This window comes from Pelobates fuscus, chromosome 1 (genome assembly GCF_036172605.1).
Source record: "Pelobates fuscus isolate aPelFus1 chromosome 1, aPelFus1.pri, whole genome shotgun sequence".
NCBI lineage: Eukaryota > Metazoa > Chordata > Amphibia > Anura > Pelobatidae > Pelobates > Pelobates fuscus.
The window spans coordinates 258,418,215-258,444,850 of record NC_086317.1 but is presented as its reverse complement, the minus strand read 5'-3'; the positions used below and the strand labels follow the sequence as shown (position 1 = coordinate 258,444,850).

The 26,636-nt window shown below is 38.5% G+C and overlaps 1 protein-coding gene and 1 pseudogene across 3 annotated transcripts in view; one reads left to right on the top strand and one right to left on the bottom strand.

Annotated features, from left to right (window-relative positions):
• The window catches only part of SRRM3 (serine/arginine repetitive matrix 3), a 496,285-nt gene that overhangs the window by 171,618 nt on the left and 298,031 nt on the right, over window positions 1-26,636 (bottom strand). The gene's annotated exons all lie outside the window — the stretch shown is intronic.
• Window positions 19,978-20,635, top strand: LOC134612404 (gametocyte-specific factor 1-like; annotated as a pseudogene).

The window sequence follows — 26,636 nt, the reverse complement described above, 5'->3', positions numbered from 1 at the left end:
AAAGAGGTAGGCCTCTGTGTCACCCAGTTCATTTGTGTGTATATTGTAATTAAATAGTACGTTTCATAAATAGGTCACGTTTCTTTCCCTTTAGTTCCGTTGGTTCCCTTCAGGATAATAGTCCATTATTAGGTCAAGTAAAGTATTCCTTCCTCTGCAGGTATGTTATTGGTGTGTCCTGGGGGGGGGGGGGTTTGAGGTCTAGTTGTAATTCTCCCGCCAACTTAGGTATGTTCCCATAGGCCTCTTTGCCTATAAGTTTAGAGGTCCCGCAAGGCATAAGGTCAGCCCTTACGTTCGGAGGTTCAGGCCAATCGTCCCAACGCATAGCTATAGCCTTGCTTCAAAACTTAGTTAGGGCCTCACCAGTCACGGCCAAACGTTTTACTTCTTTTACGTGTCACCGAGAGGCCAACACCCCGCCACCCACCTCAGTGGCACCAAGGCCCCACGAGCCAAATCATAGATAGTGCCTCTCATAGCAACTTGGCAAGTAGTTAGGGCCTCATCTGCCACCAACTGAAGCTAAGTTAATACAATTTCGCCTATGGGCACTAACCTAGTAAGCGGGGTCCCTCCAGCTGTTTACATTTCAGTACTAAACTCACCCTCTCTGCCCCCCTTAGAATGTCCAACGCTTCGGTATTAGAAGACAATCTGTCGGTTACCAGCACCCCTCTCAGGTCGGGCACACAGAGAAGGCAACCAACCCCTCCAAGTCCAGCTTCCAGCTATCACTCCTGGACTATCCCTAAGATTACCGCTGAACTAAAAAAGAGGAATATCCCTTATCCGGCTTCAGCCAGGAAGAATGAACTTTTTCGTTTATTGAACTCTACTGAGGATAACGAAAGGCCTGGCCCTAGTTCACAGGTTAATGTACTTAATAGCCTGGCTGAGTTACACGCCATGATGGCCTCCCTAGTGTCCTCAGTTGCCACTATCAATAATAGGTTGGATAATCTGGAAGCTAATAATGTTCCTACAGTTCCCGAGATTCCCGGGCCGGTTGCCCAACCCACGCCCGCCCTAGGAGGTAACAGTAACCCTCTACCGGCTAGGAAAGTTACTAACGTTATTAATCCTATTCACCTAATACCGCAGTCTCTCAGACGTGACATCATAGAGGGAAAGGATGTTAACTTGGCCTCGCTACTGATAGCGGCTCAAGACGTGGTAGAAAACAGGGCGTACACGTTTGAGGATCTATCAGTAGTAATGAGGGCCAGAGACCCTAGGTTGAATAGGAAACGTAACATTTCCGAGTTTGTCTTGGCATTTGGCCTATACAGAGACGTTATCTGTACTGCTTTTCCCCTCCGCAGAGAGGAGCTAGACTTATACCTACACAAGGTGATAGAGCTAGCTTATAAGTACGGGGGCTTTGCCTTTTACGACTATCACAAGTCATTCTCCTCTAGGTCAGCCGCTTCATTGTCTCAGTATAATACAGTCACGGACTGGGGTCAGCTGGACACGGAGTTGTTTCTTATGCATTTTGCAGGTCTCAAAACCCCTTCCTGTGCCATATGCTCGTCTGCAGCTCACTCGATTAATTTCTGTCCTGAAAATGTAGCTATCCCCTCTACCAGTAACGCCAACTCCGATTTTCAGTCAACTTCCAACCAGAAGGAAATAAGAGACAAATTAGGCAGGCCAATAGTGTTCTTGGGCAAAGCTCAGGTCTGCAATAATTTCAATGCTGGGGGTTGTAGTTACAGTGCTTGTAGACTGCTGCATGTGTGCTCGCTTTGTTTCAGGGCACATGCCAAGACGATGTGCCCTAACAAATTGTACCCTAAAAAGGCATCCACTCCAATAAACATACCGAGTTTACAACGTTACCTGGCTAATCATCCTTCTTTACATCTGGTGGAATTTCTCACGTCAGGGTTCACTCACGGGTTTCACACAGGCTTTGTCTCTCTCCCCTCAGGCATCTTGGAGTGCCCCAACCTTCAGTCAGCTCTCACAGACCCCGACACCCTACAAGTACTCTTACAGAAAGAAGTAGATAACGGCTTCATGATAGGCCCTTTCACTACTCCTCCTTTCTCCTCATGGAGAACTAACCCTCTAGGTATCGCCACGGGGAAGTTTAACAACAAAAAGAGACTTATTATTGACTTTTCTGCACCACACGCCTCTCCCACACCTAGCCTGAATGCACTAATCCCGTCAGAAGATTTTTCTCTTCAGTACGCTAGAATCGATGATGCCATTCAAGCGATTATTAACTCCGGGAAGGCAGCCTGGTTAAGTAAGTCAGATATTACTAACGCCTTTAAGTTACTTCCCATTCATCAATCACTCTGGCATCTGCATGGAGTTAAGTGGCAAGACAACTACTATTTCGCTACCAGGCTTACTTTCGGCTCCAAAAGTAGCCCCAAGTTATTTGACCTGTTCGCCGAAACGTTAACATGGCTTCTCCTGAACTTCTGCAGATGCCCAGTTGTCATACATTATTTAGACGACTTCCTCACCATTGAACCACACCACTGCACTCCACGCAGCCTTAATCACTTGCTCACTCTCTTTAAAGATTTAGGTGTCCCCGTAGCCCTGGACAAAACTGAAGGTCCCAAAACCGAAATTACTTTTCTGGGGATTACACTCAATTCTGTCACCATGCACGCCAGCCTGCCCCAGGAGAAAGTAGACCGAATTCTGTCTTACATTAGCACCTGCATGTCACTAGGCACTTGCACCAGGAAACAGCTACAGTCACTTCTAGGCTCACTTAATTTCGCCATGAGAATAATTCCACAGGGTAGGTCTTTCATTTCCAGAATCCTTTCACTTTTGCACGGTCTCCCTGACGATGACTCCACTACACCCTTAGACGAGTCAGCTACAGCTGACCTGAGAATGTGGCAGCTGTTCCTTTCCTCGTGGAATGGCAGGTCACTGTTTGTTCCCCCCGTTTCCGACGATTCCCCAGTACTCTGGACTGACGCTTCAGGTACCTTAGGCTTTGCGGCCATATTTGGAGACGAGTGGCTGTACGACTCCTGGCCGATCGAAACCACATCACTCGAGAGTTTCAGTACCACCTACTCTCTTTTTGAGATCTACCCTATCGTAGCAGCAGCTTACACGTGGGGGGTAGAGTGGAGGGGGCAGTCAGTCAGGTGTTTTTGTGATAACTTAGCTACCTGTAACATCATTAACAAGGGCCGCTCTCAGTCCCTCACGATCATGAACCTAGTCAGGAGACTCACTTGGCTAGCAGCTAATCTCCAGTTCTGCATATCCTGTGTTCACGTCCCAGGTATACAAAATACTGCCGCTGATGCTCTGTCACGCTTCAATTTGCAGGAGTTCTTCAGACTACATCCTACAGCTACCCAGCAACCCAGGGTACCTCCAAAATTCGAAGACCTGGTAATGCGTTAAGCTCTCTCTTACAACTAAGCGGCACGCTTGCGCAGGCGGGTCTATCCCTTAACACAAGGAAAGCCTATTACAGAGCATATGAACTGTTTATGTGTTTCGTTCGTAATTACTGTGTAATAAATGTTTTTTCTGTTGAAACCATGGTTGCTTTCACAACTTTTTGCCACTTTTCTCTTAATCTAGCTTACAACACAATCAAACTCTACTTAACGGGAATCCAACACTACATGTTAACCTCCTTTCCCAACAAGTCTCCTTTCCTATCTTCCTACCCTCTTAAAAGTGTCCTCAAAGGCATTCATAACTTGTCAGTACACACACCCACTAAACGCCTTCCCATAGATAGTAAGCTATTTAAGAATATATCCGATGTACTCGACACGTCCCCTTTCGAACATATCACAAACCTCGTTATCAAATCAGCGGCTTATCTAGCCTTTTATGGTTTCTTGAGACCCAAAGAATTCACTGTAGAGAGAGCTTCTGATTTCAGCTCGTGCCTCCAAATTCCTGATAGCCCACTTCTAGCTATACTAGGGAAACCCCTGACCACAAAAATCTTCATGCTTTACATACGCACCCTTTTACTCCGCTTGGGACAAAACCCACGTTCATTCTCGGGCCATTCTTTTCGTATTGGAGCAGCCACAGCTGCCTCAGGTAATCACGTACCGACACACATAATTAAAAATATGGGGAGGTGGAAATCATCCGCATACAACAGATACATTCCCAATCCAGAGAAAGAGATAAGGCTGGCTTTCTGTGATATGACTAAATGATGTACCGCTTAATAAACGCATTTTGTTTTAATGGTTATTATTTTTGCCCTCTTTTACAGGCCTAACCTTACGTCAGTTTCGGCACACCTCAACTGACTTGCTATTAAGGAACTACTTATTTTTTAACCCTGTTTTCCTTACGTCCTCGGAATGTGCCGTACACAAATAGAAGGCTTGGCCTGTAATTGTGGGAGGCACTTAAATTCCCTATTTAAACCCAGTGAGCCCCTGCTTACCTGTCTTCGTCGATCTCGGAAGTGCCCCTCCCACCGCACCCTCAATTTTATCATTTTCCTAGGTGGGCCCTCTTTTACAGGCCTAACCTTACGTCAGTTTCGGCACACCTCAACTGACTTGCTATTAAGGAACTACTTATTTTTTAACCCTGTTTTCCTTACGTCCTCGGAATGTGCCGTACACAAATATATATATATATATATATACATGCGCCGTGTGTTTGTGCTTTAGGGTGCACACCCTAATGCAATTGGCTGCGCACGCCTATGCCCTGGACTATGCCCCCACCCCCACTGACTGGCATGCAATCACACCCTCCACCCTAACCCATTTATTTTTGTTATTCGCTTTTTATCTCCTGCCCTGTAAATTTAACTTTAATTACATACAGAAGGCTCATGCAGGGTCTAGCAAGCTATTAACAGAGCAGGGGATGAGAAATTCTACATTAAACAGAGTTTGCAATAATGGAAGTGTCATATTAGATGACTATTTACAGGAAGTGTTTAGCATGGCTGTGCAAGTCACATGCAGGGAGGTGTGACTATGGGTGCATAAACAAAGTGATTTAACTCCTAAATGGCAGAGGGTGAGAATGCATGGGTATTTTATATACACCAAAACTGCTTAATTAAGCTAATGTTGTTTTGGTGACTATAGTGTCCCTTTAATTTCAATGTTTGCATTCAATATACATTCAAAAGAAAATGGAGCAAGTAATATGTGAATTTGTAAGGTTTTATTTATTTGTGTAAATGCCAGAAAAGTTGTATTTTTTTCATCTAAGTTAATGTAACTATCTACAAATCTTTGGCACTCAAATGTTACCAGCACATTCACATGATGGCAGCTAAATACTATTTTGTACAGATCGATCCACAGTGTACACTGCGTGCAGAATTATTAGGCAAATGAGTATTTTGACCACATTATCCTCTTTATGCATGTTGTCTTACTCCAAGCTGTATAGGCTCGAAAGCCTACTACCAATTAAGCATATTAGGTGATGTGCATCTCTGTAATGAGAAGGGGTGTGGTCTAATGACATCAACACCCTATATCAGGTGTGCATAATTATTAGGCAACCTCCTTTCCTTTGGCAAAATGGGTCAAAAGAAGGACTTGACAGGCTCAGAAAAGTTAAAAATAGTGAGATATCTTGCAGAGGGATGCAGCCCTCTTAAAATTGCAAAGCTTCTGAAGCGTGATCATCGAACAATCAAGCGTTTCATTCAAAATAGTCAACAGGGTCGCAAGAAGCGTGTGGAGAAACCGAGGCGCAAAATAACTGCCCATGAACTGAGAAAAGTCAAGCGTGCAGCTGCCAAGATGCCACTTGCCAACAGTTTGGCCATATTTCAGAGCTGCAACATCACTGGAGTGCCCAAAAGCACAAGGTGTGCAATACTCAGAGACATGGCCAAGGTAAGAAAGGCTGAAAGACGACCACCACTGAACAAGACACACAAGCTGAAACGTCAAGACTGGGCCAAGAAATATCTCAAGACTGATTTTTCTAAGGTTTTATGGACTGATGAAATGAGAGTGAGTCTTGATGGGCCAGATGGATGGGCCCGTGGCTGGATTGGTAAAGGGCAGAGAGCTGCAGTCCGACTCAGACGCCAGCAAGGTGGAGGTGGAGTACTGGTTTGGGCTGGTATCATCAAAGATGAGCTTGTGGGGCCTTTTCGGGTTGAGGATGGAGTCAAGCTCAACTCCCAGTCCTACTGCCAGTTTCTGGAAGACACCTTCTTCAAGCAGTGGTACAGGAAGAAGTCTGCATCCTTCAAGAAAAACATGATTTTCATGCAGGACAATGCTCCATCACACGCGTCCAAGTACTCCACAGCGTGGCTGGCAAGAAAGGGTATAAAAGAAGAAAATCTAATGACATGGCCTCCTTGTTCACCTGATCTGAACCCCATTGAGAACCTGTGGTCCATCATCAAATGTGAGATTTACAAGGAGGGAAAACAGTACACCTCTCTGAACAGTGTCTGGGAGGCTGTGGTTGCTGCTGCACGCAATGTTGATGGTGAACAGATCAAAACACTGACAGAATCCATGGATGGCAGGCTTTTGAGTGTCCTTGCATAGAAAGGTGGCTATATTGGTCACTGATTTGTTTTTGTTATGTTTTTGAATGTCAGAAATGTATATTTGTGAATGTTGAGATGTTATATTGGTTTCACTGGTAAAAATAAATAATTGAAATGGGTATATATTTGTTTTTTGTTAAGTTGCCTAATAATTATGCACAGTAATAGTCACCTGCACACACAGATATCCCCCTAAAATAGCTATAACTAAAAACAAACTAAAAACTACTTCCAAAAATATTCAGCTTTGATATTAATGAGTTTTTTGGGTTCATTGAGAACATGGTTGTTGTTCAATAATAAAATTAATCCTCAAAAATACAACTTGCCTAATAATTCTGCACTCCCTGTATAGAGACCCTGTAGGTAAAAAGTTCTGGCTTCTGTTATGTGTACTTTACCTGCCTCTTTAATATACCTATTTTTGATCTACAAAATTATTTCATGATATGTAGAAATGGAAAAATAGCTAAGCCATTGCAAAATCAAGAAGGCTTTCCTTGTCTTTATCTTCCTACTTAAGGGACGCGCTTGTCACAGAGGAAGCATTAACACTGCTGTGCGATGTGCGTAAGTGCCAGGATTATGTGACAAAGAACGGAAAGAGTGTAAAGAGAGAAATAAGCCCTAAAGACTGAAACCAGCCAAGCAATTCCAAGCTAATGAATCTTTAATAATATGACTGTTCCTCATGTCTGTCTTTATTATTAACCTGGGATGTAACAATTCTGGTCACTAATACACAGAGTCTCATTAAACTTGTATATAAATATATAGAGACCATTACATGTGTGTATACATATACATTCCCTCTACTTATATAGAAATGTTTCCGTCATGGCCGATGCTACTTCATAGAGTTAGAATATTATCTACATATTGGGCACGACTGTAGAACTTCATCAATATATTTGGATATAGTAGGGTATATAGGAAAATTAATGAGTATATTTTCTTTTAGTTATTTTACCACTTCCTATTGGAATGGAAGACGACACGATGGGCCTCATTTTTTTGGTGTGTTTTTGTAGTGCATAGTAATGATACAGACAAGCTTGGGGTACCACAACAGCAATTCTCAAGCATAACATCATGCATAACATATGGGGTATTTGGAACAACAGGCACATTTTTGTTTATAATGTAAAACATATTCAAGCTATGCTTCCATGACTAGTTGTAAAAAAGTAAGGTGTAATCAGAGTGGATCTTACTGGGGAAGCTATAGTACATTTACTCAATTAACATTAGACCACGGCAGCCACCATTTATACTTTATACCCCTGCTTTTTAGCTAGGATTAGATAAACAAACGTATTGGGAAGTGTTACAGGGCCTCAGGGATGCATACAAGGTAAGTACCATTGAGAGCTTAGCCATAGCAAATATGGATGTCCTATTAGGGCACATCAACAGCACAATGGGTTGAATATGATTGGCACATATAGGAGTAAGCTCCGGGCCTGTAGGGTCCTAGATAATGAAGGTTAAGTAGGGAGTCCCCTGTAAATATATGCATTGCCAATTAGGATACAAGGCAGGTGTGAGAAGCAGAACACAGGGTAAATGGAGATTATTGGCTGGTAAAGGAGAGGCCATGGGATGCCTTGATCATGCAGAGAAAATATGAAATCAACCTTTGGACAACAAAATCTGCCCCTGATTAAATAGCAATAAGTATCCCCTAGATCAGCTCTCCCCAGCCACAGACTTGAGCGGGTCCTAACTGTAACAGCCGCCCAGACCAGAGCCCGTGATCTTCCGTCTGACTGCTGACTGTCAGAGTGAATGTCGGGTTTTCGGGGCGTGTGAGCAGTGCTCAGGGGAAAGTCCAGGAGAGCAGCTGCGGCAAGCAGCTGCGGCAAGCAGCTGCGAAGCGAGGCTTTCGGTGAGTACCTGCCCCTCTTAGAATCTTTCTTTGCCTCCTCCTAGTTGACACCATGACTAAGTGCCTCATCTCAGGCCAGGGCATCTTGAAGGGTGAGTCAGAGCTTCAGCCGGTGTTGTAGGTATCTCTGCACGTTGGGTGAGAGTATGCCAGTGTGACCAAAGTCTCTCTGGGGCTAGGACAACATGCTCTCCACGTGAGGACCCTTGTATGAGTGCTAACTTTAATGTTGGCTTCTCCTCGTCGGTCATCTTAACACGCATGTGGCCAAGAATTGACTTTGCATGCCTGTCTGCCCCTGGCACCCTAAGCAGTTTGGCTGTCCAGTGGGGACCAGGATAACCCCCACCGGTCCAGAGGGGGGTTGATGGGGCAGCAAAGAGGGTTCAGCCAGATGTGCTCACCGGGTCAGGAAATCACCCAATTCCTCCAGGTGCTGGGCACAGTAGGGCGCAGAACTAATTTGAAGTGTGTGTTGGTCAGACTTGAACAATCCAGGCACAGATGTATTTGGAGTATCAGTCCGCAGTGAAGCAAGGTGAGTTCTGTGTCGCAAGTAAGCAATGTAGCCGCTGCTTGAGGCTTAAAGAGCAGAAGCTAAAATGGCCATGTTGAATGTAAGGCTCTGCCCCCTGATGGGCCTCATTTGAAAGAGATTTTCATGAGATAGTTGCATCTAGCATTATGCATCGACAATTTTTGCATTGTGTTCTCTCAAATGCATTTTTACAACTGAAGGTTATAGATTTTAAAAATCATGCTTCCATTTTTTAAGTGCCTCTATAAAAATATTATTGCAGCGACAAGTAAAAAATTTATTATGTTTCAGGTCATTTTATATCGCTGCATTCTTTCATTTTCATAGGTGGCAATTTTGTAGCCTGTAATAACAATATATACACTACAAGTATAACATGAACAATGAGAGAAAATAAAGTAACAACATTGGAACAAGAAATGTAATTGTATCTATTTGTTAATGCTCACTGTTAGGAATGGCAGCTGTATTAATAAAATCACCATTAAACGTTTCTTTGAACTTGGCATAGCCTGAGCGATATTCCTCCAATATCCCAAAACTGTATTTTTTTTCCCTGCAGTTTATTGCTAAAAAATTGTTAAATTTTTATTTGAAATATTTATTTTATTTTATACTTCTGATTATGTCATCTGTTAAATGTTCCTGGAACTTTATTTGTTATACATGTACATGTTAAACATCTTACAATATATGTTCCATACAGTTTAGTTGATTACTTAAACAAAATCATTGTAGTCAAGTAAGTACCATGATCTGTAAGTGCATATGCAATTTTCCATTAAAAAAATATTTATACGGCACTATGAGGATAGGCAGAGCATGAACACGCCAAGAATGGGGTGCTTTGATTTGAGATTGCCCTTAAAGCAGATTTGTCACATTTGGTGATCTTTGCATATTTTTGCAAAGATACCCAAAAGGTGACATCCCTATTTAGGGTGCTTGGATTAGACAAAAGCTCACAGTAAAGCTCCACCTTTTGTTAACTTTTTCAACCTCAGACTTCCCCGTAAGACAAAGTAGTCTTTGTCTGCTGGTATCTTTGAATTGTGTCATTATTTCAATGAGTCAACATGAGTATTTCATGAAGAATATGTCATTATAAAATACTCAGAAGTAACAGAGCCACTTCAGATGTTATATATCTATAAAATACATGAGATGAGACAAACTCCTCCATGTTTTGAAACAACTGCTTAAGATGGATAGTTTGTATACTTTCTCTACTGATTCTTCTCTGGTTTCTGTAGATCCCCAGAAGGAGTGTGTTTGAACTAGTGAGTGGCTTTAAGAATTTGGCCTTGAAGAACAGGCAATATAGGACTACAGAAATAATCCATCATGCCTGGTTCTCACTACCTTATTTATTGCTAAGAGCACTGCAAATGACCACTTTGAACTGTACAAAAAAAATCTAAAGTCACACATTATGATGGTCTACCTGGCTTACAAAATACATAGAAATGTTCTCCAATGCATTATACAAACTTCTGGCACTCAGAAACTTGTTTTGTTTTGTGTTTTAACCGAGGACCAAAGACAGTACCATATAAAGAATGACAGATTGCATCATTCTTACATATCCTACAATTTCACAGAAGAAATTGCTTGCTTTCTCTATGAGAGCCATTTGATAGATGGGATAGACAAGCATTATACAATGACATTCTGAAGTGGTACAGCTAAGTGGCTGCTTCACTTTTATCTTCACCGCTAAACAATATAGTTTCAAGAAAGTTATTGATTTTTAGTTAAAGGAAAAGCATAGTTCTCGTCGACAGTTTTATGATTTGACAGGCCAAATCCTAATCAGATTGTGGAAGGGTGTTTGTTGAACTTGGAAAACAGAAAACTGAGATTTAAAAAACTGACAATGATGATAGTACACTAAACATTCATACTGCATATGGACTATCTAACACAACATTTTCCTGCACGTTACATAATTGACACAAATAATGTTGGCAAGGATTTGGTATTGTTCATAAACTGACTCATCAAGCAGATAAGTAAATGCATGGTATCCCAAGACTAACTTCACCTTTAACAGCTCTGCATAGACAGAAGTGTATCAGGAGGTATTATTGTGAGAACACAATCTACTGGGTAAAACTGTGTCTGACTATTAGATATTTAAGGATATACTAAAATCCCAGTATGCATTAAGTTTAAGTCTCCAAAAGAATAGCAATGCATTCGAAAGCATTCAAAGGACAGAACAAGAAATACAGAAACACACACGCGCGCTATTCTTGTACTGCTTTCACCATTCATACTGTGCAGGATGTCATGACATCTTAAAGAGTGTATCTTGGCCAGCTTAAGCCACTGCAGTTGATTAGATCCATACCTCGACAGTGCCTTCCATTTTGCTGACAAGTTTATATCTCTAAATGTTCTATATCATTTTGCTGACATCGGGGGTACCCACAAGGCACATCATCATATATTGTACACCAACAGCTCCCATGATGCCATGCCAGACTTTAAAATAGCAAAGAATGAAGCATCTTCTGGTGCTAAAAAATTCAGGGATCTACCTTTTTGACATAATTGAGCTTAACCATTAAGGATACATGTGGACTACAAGTTAGGATCCTTCCTAAAAACTTGGAATGCACACTTTCTGGTAAAGTGCAATGACAAGGAACAGGGAGGGAAAGATTATTTCATTTGGTTGCAACTCTGATTCACTCTTGCATAAATATGGCCTGGGGGTAAAATTTTAAAGCTCTCTTTGAAGATCAGCATGACTGCACGATGTGAGCAGAATATAAATGCTTCCTGGCTTGATGTTCTGCTCTGCGCAGCTAGATGAAAGGAATAAAAAGAGAATGTGGACTGTTAGGAAATGCATAGTTATTGATGGGTTTTGGAAAAATTTTAAATCCCATTACCAACTTTAACCCAATTGCTGCCAAAAGGATGAGCATGTGTGTTTGTCTTGAAACAGAATAAATTAATACACAAACACTAAAACATTTAATTGGTAGCACCTCATGGTACATCAAATTTCACAGTCCTGATAAAGTTACACACAGTGACAGTAGCAAATCATGGCTGGAGTATGACTCCTATCAATCTCAATGAACAAACAAAAGGAGGAATTGGCGCTCTTATCTGGTCCTGGTGCATCCAGACCTGGGCTGGCTAACCCCACCCCGATGGTAAAACAATAAATGTAATCCAGGCACTCAGGATCACTTATGCAGCAGTTATATTGGAAAATCAGGAAATGTAAATGTTTCTGTATAATGTTTATGTTGAGTAAAGTAATAAACTCTGTATCTCCAGCTATAACACAAATCTACAAGCTTGTTAAAGTCCATAAACGGTTGATTAATTTGTTTATGCCCCAGGCTATTGTACAATTTTTGGATATCCATATGGCCTATACAAGTACAAGAAGAAGGTTTGCTGACGATGCCATAAATAAAGAAAAACAAAACTAAATAATGTTCCAGGAAAATAAAATATGCTAACCTCTTTGGACCAATTGAACATGCACTAGACCTAAGAGTGTATAAACTAATGTATATTAATCATGTTCTTGGTATAAATAGCAGGGCTTAGAATGTGTGTCCTTTTCCAATTTAATTTCTAAACAGCTCAATGTTTACCCTAACACAACACAAACAGATTGCATGTAACACATGCTAAAAAAAAGCTAAAAAACAATAAAGCTTTTAAACTTCTATTAGAGAAGAGAGCTTTTCCATTAGTAAGTCGAAAAGGCCCCCATCAATATTGGTAGCCTAGAAACAAACCACAAGCAGGCCTCCCGATAGTCCGGATTTTGGCGGATCACGTCCACCATCTAAGGTTTGTTCTCTGGTGTCTCACTGTTAAGAAAAGGGCAGAATAAACGCACCATTAGACACACTTATGCTGTGACGAGGGGACTAAGACCACACACTGTAACAGTACTCTCTGCACGGTCCACTCTTCATGCGTGGTTGTCTGCAAGTTTTGTGTATATTCTGGTGGGTTAACCCCCTTTTACGTCACACACAGGATGCTAGAATTGTGGGATACGCACAAGGCATTTCCAGACATTTAGCTATGCATAGTGGGCAGGAGGTGAACATCTAGATTACAATTTTAAACTATTTATAAAACAATAATAGTTAGCTCTATCAGTAGTTGCCACTCTTATCTGCATACGCCAACTCCATTGCTACAATGTTCAGCTTTTAGTATTGAGAGGATCTGTTGGCTGAACCAGTGTAATGTTAATGGCATACATTCTTTCTATAAAGGCACAAGTGAGCAAAAAAGGTCATCTGAGACCTCTTGAGTAGAAAATGTTTATAGGCCAACCTATAACGTTGTTGTGCATTCCCAGCAAGTGCATCTTAGACTCACATCTTTTTTAAACAGTTTTGTTAACTGCCCTAGACTTGACCCGTTCTGTCAGAAAAGTATTACCCTCCATTTCTTTGAATTATGCCTTAGTTTTTCTCCCTCTAGTTTTCTGGTGTCAGAGATATTTGGTTTTCTTTTTGTCAGGAAGTAAATAAAAAGGTTCACCCTATTCCTTTATCTGATCGACATCCATGAGTTTATTAGCAAATTCAGTATACAGTACAAAAATTAATTTTCTTGTCTTTGGTATTTCTCAAGCTCCTGACCAGAATAGTAAAATCCCCCAAAAATCAAATCAATGCTTTTTTTTTCTAAAAAAGTATTTCAGATAGAAACATTATAAAAGAAATATCTACAGGCAAACAGTAGGCGCTATATATTTAGTGATAGTGAACACAAATATTTACTTATTACAAGTGAAGCAATATTGAAAAGCTGCACCTTAAAGTGTAAAATAGCTCAAAAAACACCACTATACATTGCAGGAAAAATAAGGTGCGCTATGACTTTAAATAACTTAATAGTGTCCAATACAATAATAATTCTAAATATTATTGTTAAAAGTGCATGTGCAATGTGCAACACGTGAAGAAAAATGGGGTAGCAAATCCACACTCACAATTTTAACGCCACTGGCGTGGATCACCCCTCAGGGCTATGCAAATATGTAAAACAAACAACATAGGATAATATGTTTTTAAAACTAAAAGTATATGTAAGGGAAAAATTCACACTTACAAAAGTAGAGCAGTAAAAGTCTGCTCTAACTCTGATGGCAGAAGTCCTCTTATCTCAGGACTCAGAGACCTTTAGTATTCAGGACAGCAGACAAATCCTTCTGAAGCACTTTATTTGAATAAAGAATTTAAAAAGTAATTCACACAAAGTGATAAAATGTATAAAATTAGCTTCTAAGTCACCAGTCCAAATGATCCTCCTCGTCCAGCGGTCACGATATGTGCTGTATGTATCCGCCGGTTGATAAGTATTATCACCTCGAGTCAATACTTCCGGGTTTTGGAGCGATCACGTGGTGACGTCGTGCGTGATGACGCGTTTCGCCAGATTGGCTTCCTCAGATCACATGTTGGATCCTGCTGTCCTGTCGGTTTTATGACAATCTTTCTGGGCGTGGATTTCTTGAAAGGAAAGTCTATTGGTTCTGGGTCACCTGATGACTCCATAATTAAAACGTCCAGTCTCTATTGCTTTGGGCATATCGCCTAAACGGCACATTTGTGTTGAAATGAAAAAATATAAAGGCTAATAATACTAGCATTTTCACACTTGTCTGTGTAGGAAATTTAAAACCTTTTAATATGCAATAATATTATAAACACAAGCTAAACCCAAGTAAATGTAAAATAGGTACATATATTATTATTTTTATAATACAATTAAATAGAAAACCTCATACCAGATGTAGTAGCAGCTATATTGTAATGTCCCACATCCTACTAATAGAGCAAAATAGATTAAAAAAACATTATAAACAGAAAAAGTACAGATAATGGAAAAGTTCAGAAACATCATGAAATTTTTTTTTATAAAAAATTAAAAAGATCAAATTCAATGTTAAGACCCATTGGTTCCAGGGTTCCCAATTTATGGACCCATTTCATTTCCTCTCTACCTATGTGCTGTATATGGTCACCTCCTCGCCAGGATTTTTTTACTTCTTGTATCCCTACAAAGGTTAGTCCGCTCGGATCTTTATTGTGGTATTTTTTGAAATGCGCAGACACACTATGTAGCTCAAATCCCTTGCGTATATTGTTAACATGTTCGTAAATCCTTCTATGTAGCGGACGGATCGTTCTCCCTACATACTGCAATCCGCAGGGGCAAATCAGCAGATATATAATATTTTTGCTAAAACAAGTGATAAAATCCCTAATATTAAACTCGTATTTAGAATGTTTGCTTTTAAATTTGTTAATTCCTTTAAGGGTCCTATTTACACGACATTTACAGCCCACACATGTCCCGCATGAGTAAAAACCTTTTTTATTATTAATTAAAAAAGTTTCTGGCACTTCTCTTTTGGGGTGGTTAAACGTGAGTATTTGTTTTAAATTAGTAGCCCCTCTAAAAGTGATAAACGGTTTTTGTGGAATAATATTATTTAATTCTTTATCCTTTCTTAGTAGATGCCAGTGTTTATTTACAATGGATTTAAGTTTTTGTGAATCTTTGTTAAAATCTAAAACTAGAGGTTGAAGAGTATTGTCTCCACTCATTTTATTACTGTTTTTATGAATTAGAACACCCCATTTTTACCCCATTTCTACCCCATTTTTCTTCACGTGTTGCACATTGCACATGCACTTTTAACAATAATATTGAGAATTATTATTGTATTGGACACTATTAAGTTATTTAAAGTCATAGCGCACCTTATTTTTCCTGCAATGTCAGATAGAAACATTGCCATTATGTTGTTATTTAGACTATTGCATAACGTTAGCAATTGGAGGTTTTAAGGATATATCATCCTTAATACAATTTATTCTTTTCCTTCCCCCTCCCCCTTTTCCCCCCTTCTATATTCATTTTTAGCTATTATAAAACATCATAGGTTTGACCTTAATGTAATCCTCTTCCCTTAAATCCCTCCCATTACCTAACCCTACCCCATCCCTATCATATACATCCCTATGTTAACCCCAATGTCCTTTCTTTTCTTTTCTTCTTTACTTTACCTACCCTATTTTTTTTCCTATTTTTGATTGTAGAGAGAGAGACCATTCATCTCTTTGACTGAACTACAATAATTGTCAATTTATGCGCCCGTTTGGCTAGTCCCTTTCCTAATATGGAATATAGACCAGTTGTAGATTGGCACAGATGGCAGTTCTGTTCTGCTCAAGCATCTAAGTGTTACATGATTAGTGTATGTTAATAAAATGCACCGAGTATTTTTTGGCTCATAAGACAATATCAAAGATTAATACATGCTGCTAAAAATAGGTCATCATCATGACATAATCAGTACATGATAGCGGCGAATAAACAAAATTAGCACTGAACATAACTAGACTAAATCTTAAAAACATACGTCCTCTGCCAATACATAGCATATGGGTCCTCGCAAAAGTGATTAATCATGGAGATTACTATTATATTTCATGTTAATATAAAGAAACTGTTCGTTGTCATCAAGCAGCACACACAAATAACAAATTTAAAAAAAAAATCATCTGGGCACCAAAGACAGAGAAACTATATGAGCAGCTGGCTTGGCCTACTGGTAGCGATCAGTCATTCCATGTATCATCATTCTGTAAAAAACCTTAACATTCCACACACAAAATCACAGCATAACATTGTAGGAGGAAGGCGTTTGAAGTATTTGTTTAGCAGAAATCAAATAAAAGATAATCAATAACCTTTAAGAAACATTTCATATAAACTGCTCAACTTACGTTCTAAAGTCAATAGAATTTCCATAGTTATATAAATGCACGAATTATAAATCCTGCTATTTTTTTAACGATATACATCCAAGCTCTATGTAGTTTGCTAGAACGCCAATGTCAGTAGCTATTTTACACTAAGAGGGTAATTTAATAAAGTGAGAATTCAAAGCAAATTTCACATTTAAGGCCAACAGATAATGTTTTTGATTTTGACTAGTTTGACCGTAAATTTTAAAATTCACTTTGAATTCTCAATTTAGTGAATAACTCTGTACATTTTTTGCATTGCTTTCCAACTCATACAACTTACTGTTAAGTAGATATTTCCCCTACTTCCAACAACAGGCATTGCTTTCCCTTAGACTGAATTCAAGTAGGAGAGATGCCAGAATGATAATGCTCAATAGGCACTGCTTGAAAGAGCAGTTTTTACCCTCTGATAAGAAAATTTGCTAGCACAATGTATAGATGAAATTTGATTCTCTATTAATTTCGATTAAGTTGTATTAAGTTGTATTATCATGACGGTTCTTCTTTTTTACCTGCTCCCCAAGGCTGCCTTTGCAGAGGACATTGTAAGAAGCGCTCCTATATGGCAGAAATGCCTTGAGTTAGCGTAGAGAAATTGACATTTTGAACTTAAAACTGCAACTCAGCTGTCAACTCACTACAACACATATATATTTTTTATTATAAGCGAATGTTTATTTAATAAACATATTCATACTCTATTGTTGAATATTTGTGTGCAGTTTGTAGAGAAAAAAACACTGCTCAGTTTAAGTATTTTTTTTATAGCAAAAATGTTCCATGCTGCGTGAAGTAAGCTTTACTCCCGTCTGATTACTCCACCTAATATTCTGTGTTTTTAGGCATTGACTTTACACAGCAGTCGTTGCCTCAGAGTCTTTATAAATTGGAAGATGAGAATAAACAGCTTTTTCTGGCGCCAGAGTTTGAACTCAACTTGTCTATTCCCCGTTTTGATTGTTTTGTGATACATCCATATAGATTTTCAAATAATCAAAATTTGGATGAATCATCAATTGAATATAAATTGGCCAAATCGCAATCTATTTCAAATCAAATGCACAAGTCTGCCAAAAGGTTGATCCTCATTTATTGTAAAACTCCAACTCCCAATCCCCATTGTCTTGATTTGATAGTTACCCTCCATTGACATTTTCTCTACCTCTATCTCACAAATGAAATTCCTCTTTTCTTGTCTCCCTTCCTCTAAATCAAATTGATATTCTTTTTTTTTCCCTCACCATTTTATAGTTCTTCATCCTCTGTCTTTAGTTTATAGTCAATTAGTTCACTGACTGCTGTGCCTTTACTCCGTCTCAGGTGATTTACTAATGCACTCTGTGTCCATAATTAAATCTCCCTTTGGCTGCTCTATGCCCTTCTACTACTTTCAGATTATATTTTCATTGTTTCCCACCCATTGATAATTACTTTTTTGTCCAGCAGTTTTTCATGCCATGTTTAACCAGGAGAAAAGCAATATTGGAAAAGGCACTAGAGCAGAGTTCTGAGGTCAGTAGTATGATTGGCTACCACAACCAGTCACTGCTTACATGTGGCACAATGTGCAGTGATACCATGACCACATATAATAAGGTTACCCTGCACTGTTAGTTAGTAGGTAAAAGTGCAGTGTGCAATCCACTTAATTTTATGTCTGATGTCCCCCTGCTGTTATACCTGTGTGCCACAGCAACAGCATTTAAAAAAAAAAAACAGTATTAAAAAATACCTAATGGTCATATTGGTCCCACTGTGGCTATCTTACAACCTGTGTTGCTTATTTGTCTTAAAATGAAACACCTAGAGTGTCCAACGTGAGCAGGAGGGTATAAAGGTCAGTAAACGGGGATTACAGTTCCGCCTACAAACATCCTAATCTGTAGTGTCGTATCAGACTTTGCCCTGATTATCATTTGTGTTATTCAAATTATGCCTAGTTGTCTGTCCTGTGTAAACTAGTAATGACACTTATTGTATACATATTATCATTTTCTATTTGTTGTTCCTGTTTTTTTATACTCAATAAAGTTAGTTACTTTTTAACAGTCATATTCGAGACCTTCATTCATTATATGTTCTATACAGGGAGATGTTTCGTTTCCTCTTGCTTAGAGTTGCCCACAATTGGTTTTGCACACAGGATCATAGGCCCATGGGTCACCTCTGTATAATAAATTCCCTTCTAGAGTTTAAAATGATTTATATCAGAGAAAGAATGTAGCTGCTCTTTCAACATCTGTGTTCTTTTATTTCAAAAGAACACATTTCGGTTATTGTCCCAGCCTGACTTGTTAAAAAAGCAATTCTTTTCTATTCACACTACCTAAATCATGCCCCTTTTAAGATCAAAGTAGGAAAAATCAATAATATTTAAGATCCCTGTATCTGGGTAACTGTCCCCCCTCCCAGCTATTTCCAACTTTTATTCAGCATTTTAGAGACTTCTTATGTGAGCAATCAATCAGCAAATAATAAAATGTCAAAACGAAATTGATGGAAAAGGTTTAGAATAAACACTCAGTAAGTGCAAGGAGTTTTTATTATGTGAATATAAGTGTTGATTGCATACAGCTTTTTTCTGCCATTGCCTTCAATATGACTGGCAGACGTTTATAGATGTAAGACCCCAAGTGTTGTTGTTGGTTTTAGCACAAATCTGCAGCTAAGCATTGTCACCTTGTTCTAATGAAGAAAGGTTCTTCATGACCAAATTATTAACTAAAAGCCTAGTGTTATATCCCTGATATATAAAATCTAGGAAACTCAAACATCAGCTTCTTCTGTGCATGTGAATTTTCCACAAGCAGCCCTTATTAAAAGACCATTATTGCTACCCTTAACCGTGTCTTTTATTTTTTTTTCAACCTTACCAGATCTGCAGTCTGACAGTAAGTAGCTTAGGTACTTAGGCACAGCTGGGGAAAATATTAAAAAACAGAAAATGCTGGCACATTATTCTCATGTGTAGTTTACTGGGAATTGTCAAATTTAATTTTTTTTATGATATGACTATGTATGCCTAGACATGTGTAATAATTCCCGGCTTTAATAAATAACCCTGATGCCATTGCTCTGGGATGGCTTATGTCTTGTTTTTGTTATCTGTAAAATTAGATTAACATATACTAATATGTAAAAGATCTAACAAATAGACTTGCGGGGCCTTAGGAGGAGAGAGTTTGTGTGTGGCAGGCAGGCAATATCAGGTTTAGCCATGGATGTCACCTGTCCCTATAACAATGAGCACAAAATTTAAGGCACAGATCTCAGAATGCACATTATGACCTGCCAGGACAGCTGTTGCAAGGAAACTGGCAATTCTGCAGTGCCACAAGCCACCAAGAAGAAACCTAACTGGAAAGCTTTCCCTGTTCATTTTAAACATGAGCAGCCAGAAATGAAAGTGTATGGTCCACAAGATCCAGATAGACTTCTACAGTGCCCATATGATGCCAATCACCTGATAAGGACTTGTCGGTACACTTATCATCTGATAAAGTGCAGAAAGAGTCATCAAGATGTTGCCATGCAGCTTGCCACTTGCCCATTTAATGCTCGTCATATGGTGCCACGTGCAGAACTCAGCCACCATATCTCAATCTGTGAGGATAAAAGTTACATTGAACAGGACATTGCTGATGAAAACAGCACTTACAAAAGAGATGTGAAGCCTAGCATGTTGACTTCCCCTCCGTGTTATGAGGATTGGGACCAAGATTTGCAGAGTAAACCTCCTTCTGTATTCATGTAGGGGACTTCTACGTACCCTGTGCCTAGTTCTGGATCTTAAATCCAGTCTGGGTGCAAGTTTGCGTTCTCCTAAATCTCTGCCCTATGTGAGGTCTTGGAAAATAAGTTCCAGTAAGGAATAATCTATTGAAGAAATCCTACTTTTACAAACTTGTAAGAGAAGATTGCCCTTCCAAGTGTGTTGATAATGTTGGTGTTTGTTTTGAATTTGCAAGTTAAAATCCATTTCAAGAAAGCTTTATCTAGGACATTTCTACACCATGTTAGGAAGAAAGGATTTGCAGTTATAATATTTATGTTGGTGTGTTCTAACTGTTAGCTGGAGTCAAAAGCCAAACTGACATTTCTAGCAATGTGCCATTGGCTATGTTTGTTGGGCACCCTTTCCCATAGTAACTGTCCTGAGGTATTTATGTTTTTCCTCACATGTTTAAAAACTGCTGCTGTTCTCGGAGATGGACCTTGTTGAGAAGCACCAATCAGATGTCTATATCGGAGGAGTCCGTGATGTGGCATTACACAGCCATCACAGATTACCGACTAACAGCTCTCGGTCCAGCAGATATAGGTCACTGCATTGGACGTCTTATGTTTACAACGTTGGAATAGCAAACACTATGCTGAAATTGATTTTATACCTTAGTAATATTTTATGTAGTCTCTTGTTAAGATACTCTTACACCTTCATTTTGACTTAAATATTGGTAACTGCATAACCCTTTGTCTCACAAAAAGTTTATTCTTGTCTGTATATCAGTTGGCAATGATACCTTTATTATTAAACAAGATACAACTGAAAAAAAAATAAAATTAAAAGATCTAACAAATTAATCAATCAAAATGGCCTTTAGATTCATACCTCTCCCACTAAAACAGGCCAATGACCTGATGATCTGAAGGATTTTGTATAATGACCTACGCATCGGCATGCTAAACATTGCTGTATTTACAAATGGTTCTGTTGTAAATAAATGGCTGCAGTGTAACAGTGACCTGCCTCTGAGATGACACCAAAAAGGAAGTAAGACACCATAGAATTCAAGATGGCGGTGCACAATGCAGCCAGCCAGAGATAACATTACTAAATCAGATGTCTTCACAAGCATCATGCATTACCATGATACCTCTACATATTGGGAGAACAGGCCTTTTTCTTCTGCCAAGGAAACCCACTATTTGTTTGTGAATTTCTTGATAATATATGTAAGGGTATATCTTCTAGGCAGATGTTAAAGCATTGATATGGTCATGTTCTCAGGTCTCAGGTTGGTTCTTGTGTATTATATATTTATTTATTGTTAATGCAGGTCCCATGAAAGCAATTCATATGGTTAACTGACGAGTAATATTCTTTATTTTCTGTCAGAGTAGATGTTATGTATTCAAGGCAAATATTATTTTATGGGTCACCATATCAGTCACCTACCTTTTGGTGTAAATATAGACGACATGCATTTAATAATCATAGACACGTTGCTTTCTGTGAATATAAATGTATGCCTTTCTGTCAGTAAAATGCATATTAAAGTGATTTATTACACAAACTCCACTTTCTCTATATGTCAATGTAGGCACTGTGTGATTTGTTATTTTAATAAGACACTTTCCGTTGGTAGAAATGCATTCTACGTGTTTTTGTATGTCATTCTCATCAATATCCCTATGTATAAATGGAGCTCTAGATATTGTTTTTGTTGGTAGAAGGGAGACATATTACTTAAGTCCCTTCTGCACATAGGTAGGGAGGAACATTAACCCCTTTTATCTTATATATTAGTTTCTAAGCCAATGCAAGTCCCTTAAAAACAAATATAGTCTTGCAAATCCAGATACTTGTTGCTCAATAAACACTTAAGGTTGCCATGACATCACATACATGTCTATATCATGTAAACTTGACAATTACCAATTCTTACACATATCTGATTTTTGAAACAGAAGTATGACAAGGATGCCTAAGCCAAGCCAAAGCAATTAAAATTACAATTATTTATATAGCACCAATATATTTGGCAGAGCTGTCCAATACGTAAACGACAAACTCTAAATCCTAACAAAACATGATTGATATACTGAAAGGTGAAGAGGGACCTGCCCAAATAAGCCTACAGTCTAAAAGCAGAACACAATAATTATGCCATGGCATTACCCACTGGACTTCTTTCTACACTCTCATTGGGGTTCTCCTATACGAAGTGTACACAACACCAGAAGTCCAATCAATACCACGCTTGACTTTATTTGCCAATACAGGGATTGTGTGTTCCCAATATGAGGAGTGCAGACCATTTGTAAACCATATGTGCTTACTACTGGAATACTGGCATGGTTGAACTGGGGACCTGTGCACCCTTGTTTAACAGTCGTTTTCTAGGTGGATTGTAATTCAATAAAAAATAATAACATGAGCACTCACATGAACCAAATTCTCATTAAAACATTTTGTTTTAAACCTGGATGAGTGTATGGGGCAACATGTTTACAAGACAAAAAGGCAAAAACGCCCATATTAGATCTGCATGAAGGTCTGTACCAGATATTTATGCCTTTATTATCCCTTTTATATAAAAATTCAACTTGTAAACTGGTGCACGTGTTAACTGATAACATAATCCACTAGGATTAAACTTGCACCATCACTTATTCCATTACTAAAATATAATACATATACCACTATTATTTTTATCATGCAACTTATTAATAAAATCAGATGTATTCTATATTGGGGCAACTCTCTGCCACATTAGATACATACCATGGAGGTTCATGCCTATATAATTCATTCTTTTACCATTTTTATTTGCTATACAGAGAGCACTATATTTTATTTTATTTTAATTATCGGCTGAGCTGGATCATCGCTGGACTCTTCATCTGCACTACTTGCTGACCAGCGTTATCCTATATATCCTTGAGTGGGGATCATTCCACTTCACGCATTCAATATCAGAGCTGGATTTTAGCTCTGAAAATTTGCAAAAGTGTAAAGACTGACATCATCCTCAAGCATCCTCCATACTTTGTGGAATTTACCACTTCGGACTCATTGTAGGACTTTGGACTTTTAAGTTTATTTTTATGTAAGTTAGGCGCACCCTTTTCTTTCTGTTTTTGTGTTTTATTTTACTTATATAAGGGGATTAGGGGAACTCCTCTTTTTTACGGTGTGCAGCCGTTTTATACAATATTTCTCTGTGGCTACGTAGCGCTGACTCTTCACCCCATCCCTTTCTATATAATTATCTGACAGTTTTCCACGTCCTTGTCTTCTGGAGGTAGGATGACGATGCCCACACTGTAGGTAGATTTAGGTATTGGTGTAAAACTACAAGGGGCTAAATCCCTTCCATTCTATCTGTAGTACATGGGTCTGACTCAGAAACTCTGCAGCCAGCTGCTAAGATCAGTGCCTCTAGGACAAACCTATTTCCTGTACTTTAAACGTAATATTTCATAGGGATTTTTAAATCATTGGTTTATAGTTATACAGTTTAATTTTGTGTTCAGCTTTGTATAGTTAGCTATTTCATATTTTTGCTGCCTTTGATTTTTTCAGATTGTCATTTGAAGTGTTATTTCAATCAAATGTACAATGCACCAGACCCTCTGCAGTGTTCTCAAGAGAGCATATGGAAGACATTTAAAGCAATACCCATAATCACAATGGATAGGATTGAATGTGCACTAATGGGTGATGAATACATACATACAGTATGCATAGCCGATAACATGCAGATATATAGTTGTTAGAGACATAGGCACTTTCAAAATCAGCACCAGAACATGTCAACCTGTCCTTCCTAAAATGGTAGGCTCAAGTTGTATACATACTGAGCACTAAGTGTATTATTAAAATGTATTAAATATAACAATGCTACATGTTTTCATTCTATTTCAGTTCATGTGGAATAAAATAAATCAAAGTGATGAATTGCTGATTTTCCTAGGAATTTAAATGCACAGATATTGTGGTATAGTGGTATAGATAGATAGATAGTTTCACATTTATTCGCTGATTAGTAATGACATTTATTTTTTGTTTGTTGTATGCTCTGTTGACTGGTTAATTGAAGTGTACCCTGATTATCGTCCATGGTACAATTGAGGCCAAAATCAACATAGCACTTGTATTTTTATTTAAAAAAAATCAGGGGCGTGGGAGGGACGTCAGGGGGTACTTCTGTGGTACTATCAAGTAGTCAAACTGTTCCACTCTAAAGCAAGTTGCAAAATAATAGTTTTGTGATGGGCAAATAAAGCCGTATAGGAAAAGGGGGAAATAAGTCGGTTGTGGTAGGCCTGTAATAAAAGAGGGCCCACCCATGAGGCGTAATGAAAAGTATAAATTGAGGGAGTGGAGGGTGGGGACATGCGAATAGCTAAAAAAAAATACGTACGGGACGGAGGAAGCCGAGCAGGGGGTTTATGCAGGGAAACATGCCCCTACCACAACTGCAGGCCAAGCCTTCACATCTGTAGATCGGTAGTATTTAAAAGTCAATGAATTTGTAAGGGGCTACATAATATTAAAATCTCTGTAGGTTGCTGGACAGAACAGCAATCTGCTAACCACTATTAAATGCTGAAGGCTAAAATGCAGCTTTAAGAGGCATAATACCTTTTAGAGTGCTGGCAGCAGTTCCTTCCTTTATAAAATAAAATTATATCATAAATCTAGAGTGTTTTGCTATACAGAATATTATATATATACAGAAATGGTTCCATTATATACACTTTGAAAGTCATTATAGCATTGCATGAGATGCAATATTTTTTGTTGAAATTGTGTTCAGTGAGTGTTAAGCCAGAAGTCTGTTCTGCGGTTATATTATTTCTAGATGGCTAGATCCAGATTGCTTTGCTGAATTTAATTTATCTGACCTGGCTGTTCAATTGATTTTCATTTCAAAGCAGTAACCCTAATGAAAGCCCACAATGGAGTAGGCATAAAGCAGCTCTAGACATTTTGGGAGATTTAAAAATTTATTCTTCTTCTTCCATATCAATATTTTATCAGAAATCTACGTCTCTAAACAACGGGTTGTGCAAATAGAGTTTGGTTCGCCTCCCAATGATGTTTTTCAGTAGAGCCCTGTGACCTGACAATGAAGCTAAGCAAATAGTTTCATTAATTTAAAGCCTTTTTATCTAACTAAAATAATCAATCAAGGCTTTAATATAATAGAACAACTCTTCAACCATAACACTATCTCCAATTGTAGGTTCATTTAATAGTTTTTCTCCCTTGATGTGCTTCTTGGTAGAACATCACAAGCCTTTTTTGCTTGGTTCTCTGGAGATTATATAGGATTTGCATGTTATGAAGCTTAGCTAATCTTTGAAGAAAAAAAAAAAGTATAACAGCTAATCACCCTTATCCTGCTCACAAATCTACATCTATTGTAAAATGTAAGCATTTATTAATCCTTAGAACTCTACTCCCTTAAAATCACAGGCCTCCACAATTACTGAATAATATGGCCTGAAACTGGCCACCGGCCATTAATCTCTACAAGATACATTATTGATTCTCAGAATTTTGATTGGACAGAAAAAGCTCTAAATACAAATATAAAGAGCATATAATATAATTATATGTGAAAGAAGACAGTTTACAATTTTATTGAGTTATGACCATGGTTTAAGGAGTACTAATGCAGCCGCCAGCCAATAATCATCAGTTATGTTTGGCTTATTTTTACAAAAAAATTAAATAATCTTTGTTTCCTTTAATAAATATATATATATATATATATATATATATATATATATATATATATATATATATATATATATATATTATATTATATTATTAGTCCTCTATTAAAAAAATAAAAATCTGGAACTAAGCAAAATAACAAATCCATTCAAAGAAGCCTAGCCCCACTCCCCTTTTCATCCTCTCTACAGACTACTAAATATACCAAGTCTCCCATCAGGTCCTCACCTAAGCCACCCAGACCCAGTCCTACCAAGATCTGCTTTTCATAATCTGACTTTGATCAATCAGGCAACTAATTTACCTTCTGTCACCCCAAGCTTCTGCAAGATTGTAAACATGCAAGAGCATTGCACTTAAACATTCTTTACTAGTATGTAAAGGTAATGAGAGAGTTAATGGCA